Raw genomic sequence first — 5,673 nt, forward strand, 5'->3', positions numbered from 1 at the left:
ACTTAGCATTTAGGTATTATCCTCGACACTGTTACCTACAGTTTAGAGCGGCGGTCTGCAACCTGCGGGCCGCGGGCCGCATGCGGCTCGTGAAACTGTCACTTGCGGCCTGCGAGCCTCTCTGGCAATGTAATATTGAGAAACGACAATGTCTGATAAAGTCATAAATATTAACAAAGTGCGGCCCGCGTCAACTTACTCATCGTTAACTACGCTACTAAAACTACGCAAAAAAAGGTTGCCGACCGCTGGTTTAGAGGATAGTGATATTAACATTATGGGAAATATTTTTACACCACGGCTAGACTAGAAGCCCTTTCGTTTTGACTTTTTTCGATTATATGTATACATATATTTTCTATTATGGACTACGTTTGTTTGTGCCTATATCTACTTTTCTTTTAACCGTTTATGTAAAGGTTGACTCACGTTAGACCGGGCCGTGTCCGGGCCGAAGCTTCCGGCGCATCGTTTTCTATGGAAAGCATCACGTGATCGCCTGTCATGTCAAAGTAAGCCCCGGAAGCTCCGAACCGGACACGGCCCGTTCTAACGTGAGTCATCCTTAAATCGTATCCTAGCAGTTAACGTCTGCCAATGGTCAGTTAAGTGGATTGCCGTGAGTATATACTGTATACATGGTGTTCACGAGGAATGCGAAAGATTTTAACCACGCATTTCTGAGGTCTAAAGAAGGAAAAAACGTAATATGAGTTTAGGTCAATTACACCAAAAAAAAAAAATTTTTTTTGTTTGTTTTATTTTCATTTTTTTAATATACATTTGTACATAAAAAGTAAATGTAAAAAGTAAAAATCCTATTTAAGTGAAATTTTAACCAATAAAATTTCACTTAAATAGGATTTTTACTTTTTTTTTCGTAAAACTTAGTTTTTGCAATATTGCAACCTGTCATTTTTTGACATCTATCAATAAGGATATTTAGACTACGTCCCATAGTAGGAACATCGCCATCAAAAAGGCGTTTTGCACTATGTAACAATAAAAACTAGTTTTTTTTAAAATTGGTATTAACTCTGAAACTAGGCGAATTTCAAAAAGGTTTCGTCATGTTACACCGTGTATAGGCAGCGTGATGTGGATTACGTTCACAAACCTCAGACATTCGCCCATCCTAGAGAAAGGTACCTATAATTAATTACTAATAGTCACCAGAAAATTCAATTTGTAGCAAAACGGTAATCAATAACTAACATGCAGACCTGTTTTTCGACCAATGACGCGGAGCAAGTAAAAGTATCATACATACTTGAGTATACTTCAAATACTTAAGTGTATTTCATTCATAACAATGAAAGGCCGGAATACAAAGCATGCCACAGTCTTATTCTGGCCTTCTGTCTGAACTAGTGATCCAAAAGACTCGAGCCTTTGGAGCTCTATTTTTTAGGGCTCGCCTCATCTCTTGACGCCTAAAAGGCTAAAAGCCTATTTAGCTCTTTAGCCCCCGAGCCTAGTTCTATTTAAGAGCCTAGACTCTTGGGGCTAATAACCTTATTAAGCCCCTAAAAAAAAGCCTGTTTAGCTCTTTAGCCCCAAGCCTTAATAAGGTTATTAGCCCCAAGAGTCTAGGATCTTAAATAGAACTAGGCTCGGGGGCTAAAGAGCTAAATAGGCTTTTAGCCTTTTAGGCGTCAAGAAATGAGGCGAGCCCTAAAAAAAGAGCTAAAAGGCTCGAGTCCTTTGGATCACTAGTCTGAACTATGCATGGCTCGAGATCAAAACGACGATGAACATATGCTGTACCATGGTCTACACGTTTTTTACACGAAAGCCATTTCCCGAGTCACTTTAATGTACATGATGTGGGTCATTGTGTTAATGTTTGGGGCACTTAATCCATTACGAGACGATCTGAGTCACTCACGCGCTGCCTACTCTAATCACATAGGAAGTTAATATTACCGAAAGTTAAGTTAATAAAAATTACATTAGGCTCAGACTTAGGTTTAGCTTCATTTAAATGCACGTGTTTGGTTTTAGACGTGTATATATTTTACGTAAACCGTGTTAAATTTTGTGACAATTGAATGTAAGTAAGTGTGTCTTTGTAGGGTAGAGAAGCTACCGCGCCACTGCCGCCGGGCAGCCACGCGCGGTGCGCATCTCTGCCCTGGCGCGTTCCGCCTAACTTCTATCGGATTCACTTCGCTTTCGCACTTTTTATTTGGTGTTTGTGCGATAGATGTTTTTGCGCTGGCACTCTAGGTGTCAGTTAAACAACCAATCTAGGTCACTCGTCCAAACATTTATAAAACACTTTTCCTTAGTGGAGGATAGTACTTATACTTATAATTTAACAAACATTCATTGGGCGCCCAGTTCTACTGCAATTTAGTATTAGGTGACTACACTACAGTATTGAATTGGAGCTCCAGACTGTCGCAATGAAGTACGGAACGTTACCTATATTAGGTAATAATGTTACAATGCCCTGATGTCGATAAGTCGGTGTAACAATGTCATTGATCAACTAATCCGGATGTTATGATACCCTAATGGCAGAAAGTTTAGATGATGCCACATGGGTAACACAATGTCCAAAATGTCAAAAAGTCAACATGTCTTTTGTCATGGCGTCAAAATGCCCAGATGTCATATTTGCCTTATCTCGGGAAGTCATAAAGTTATATTAAGTAGGTGGTTTAGTGTTAAAGTATCGTTAACAGAACAACAAGATAGTATCATAATGTTCGTTCATTGAACTAATTACCTATTACAAATAGGTTCCCTGTAGTAAATACACAGTATTTGTCGGTTATTTTTCCGCGGTGACCACACTGCAACGTAATAGAGTATTTTCCTACTAGTCAAATCAGTTACTTTTTTAGAACTGTCAAAACGATTTGATAATATGGCATTTATATGAAACATTACATCGTGACGTCACGGTCAACTCACCTACTTTTTATATTTCTATCCGACTTATTAAATAGAATTTGTGTTTAATAATAACTCCTATCTGTGTTTTTCTCATAATTATCTGGTCCTTTATTTCATGCATGGTGTAAAATAATTTATTTTAAATACAGTATAATACCCTATTATATAAAAATAATTTTGTTTCATAATTATATTGATGGCATTTTGAGGATTGAACATTTTGTCACTTGGGCATTTGAACACACGAACTTTTTGACACTAGATTAGATATTGTAACACCTGGCCATTCTGGCAGTAAGGCATTATAACAGTTTGACTTAATGACATTACGACACTGAAATTTTCTGGCAATACGACATTCTAACACTTGGACATATATGCTCCTAAAGAATCAAAACAACATACAACCGAAACCAACATACAATATTGTACAACCGAGGTGACTTTGTCAGAGATTCCATTCCGCTATTCGCTGCAGCTAGATATAATTTCCTGGTGCTATTAAGCCTCATGTTCTTAAGAGCAAAACACATTAAACGTTTTGAGTGGAAATATAAACGGTATATGCTTAAGAATTAAAGTGCGCGACGCAAGGAAGAAACATTGATGTTGTAACGCAGTTATGTTGATGACAAGTGCGTTGGCGCGGCGGCGCGGCGCGCGTGCGCGGTAATCGCCGCGTAACGGAGCCAACTGTAAAGCACGCCACGGCCCGCGGGCCTCGTGCTAAATTTGCCGAAACAGCGCTTTGTAGCGAGAAAAACTTGAATCCCCCTAATTTGTGTCAAACTATCTACTTATTTAGGAAAATGATAATTAAAAATGTTTGGTGTCCGCTACGAATGTGCGTCAATTTGACTAAACGAAAGTAGAATTGGACGTTTGGTGCTTTGCTTTTTCTTTAGTTAGTTTAGTTATACCTAATATATCATATATACAAATGACCTAGTGTATCCTGGTAGATATTTACGCTGTGTCCTATGTGTGTCCTACAAAATCAGAGCTACCTACTACATAATAGTAACTTATTAGTTTTTGGATGCATCGAAAAATAATCTATGCATATTTTACCGTAAAACCCGCTTTATGTGAAAACGCGTTTTCTGTAATCAAAACTAGTTTTCCGTATCGCCTTGGTGAAAATGGTGAAAACGTATTTTCACTAGTTAAATCTACTTATAGTTTTCGCAAAGTGCCTTGGTGAAAAATTAAAACTAGTATTGACTACGGAAAACGCGTTTTCACTAGTTAAAACTAGTTTTCAGGATTTTCTGCCTGAGGTAAAAAATAGGAGCGACGCCGAGCGAAGCGAGGATGGGCGTGTTAGGTTAACCACGATCAAACATCGCGGGTAAATGCTCAGTTGCAAGAAAAAATTTACAGCGACTTTGAAAATATTATCCATAAAATATTATATGAAAAGGTTTTAAAAGTTGTACCTATCAGGATCGAACACTCTTTTGAGTACCTAGGAGGCTTGGGGCTTTGTAAAAAGGCATGTTATTAAAGTAAAAGAAAAAAAAAGCGTTTAGAAAATTCATCCACTAAGGGCGTTAAAAAGCAGTTGAAAGTTTGTACCAGGTCCAAATACACTGAAATTTCTTAGAAAGACATATTATTAGAATACAGGAAAAGTAGTTTTAGTCTTTTTGAAAAGTTATGCCCTAAGGTGGTTAAAAAAGGGTTGAAGGCTTGTTTCGAGAATGACAGTTTTCTTAAAGTGAAGAACTTGAACCTACATAAATAAACACATTTCTTCAACCAAAACCGTAACTGACACTGACAGATCGGTCTCGTATCGCTGTGACATCTTATAAGCATTGTTCGAATCAGGCCGATAATTTTAGAACACAAGAAATGTGGTTGCAGCTTATTTGAAATACAAACCGTAAGGTGTTTAAAAAGGGGTTGCAATTTTGTATCGGGTGCAAATACTTTTTGAAGCGGGGAACTTGAAACAACGAAGAAAAACACAATTTTGGAAAAAAACATTCCTTAAGGGGTTAAAAGGGGGTAGAAGGTTTGTATCGGGTGCCAACGAATAAGTAGGTACTTTTTTGAGACAGGCACTTGAAACTTCGTAGCAAATCATTAAAGTAATTTCAGCGTTTTGGAAAAAAAATCGCTCGGGTTGACAGGGTTTATATCGAGAGCGGTTTTTTTTTACTTCTAACATTCTGACAGACTAGATAATATCAAGTTACTAACAAATTATAAACCCTATTGCTATCTTTTGCTGCACAATGTTTATGAATATTGTTGATGTAGATGTAGATTGATGCAGAATAATACAACAACCAATATAAAAATTACAACTTATTACATACTTATTACTAAATTACAAACAGATTCCCGACAAACTGTTGTCGAGCATCTCAATCCGGATTCCCGCAAATGTAAAAAGCTTATGAATATTACCTCCGTTACGGTGTACCGAGTTAATGCAATATAATAACATTATGTAATGAAGAAAATCCGGTCTCATAGCGAACTATCACATATTAATTAAGCGGGATTGCGTGTAAACAACGGAGTGGCGCGGGTGTACCGCAACAATGGGGAACATGGCGGGCGCAGCGATTCAATCACAGCGCCGTGAAAACTAATATGAGACTTAACCCATTACGGTACTCTTTGATAGACATGATCTAATCACGCAAACTGGCACCCACGTATATATACGAGTACCTAAAGGTATGTAGTCTCTTACTGAATTATGCAAAATGAGGACCATGTAACTGCATAAGTGCATACATTATGTTTATACTG

The sequence above is a fragment of the Cydia splendana genome, chromosome Z, assembly GCF_910591565.1.
Source record: "Cydia splendana chromosome Z, ilCydSple1.2, whole genome shotgun sequence".
Classification (NCBI taxonomy): Eukaryota; Metazoa; Arthropoda; class Insecta; order Lepidoptera; family Tortricidae; genus Cydia; species Cydia splendana.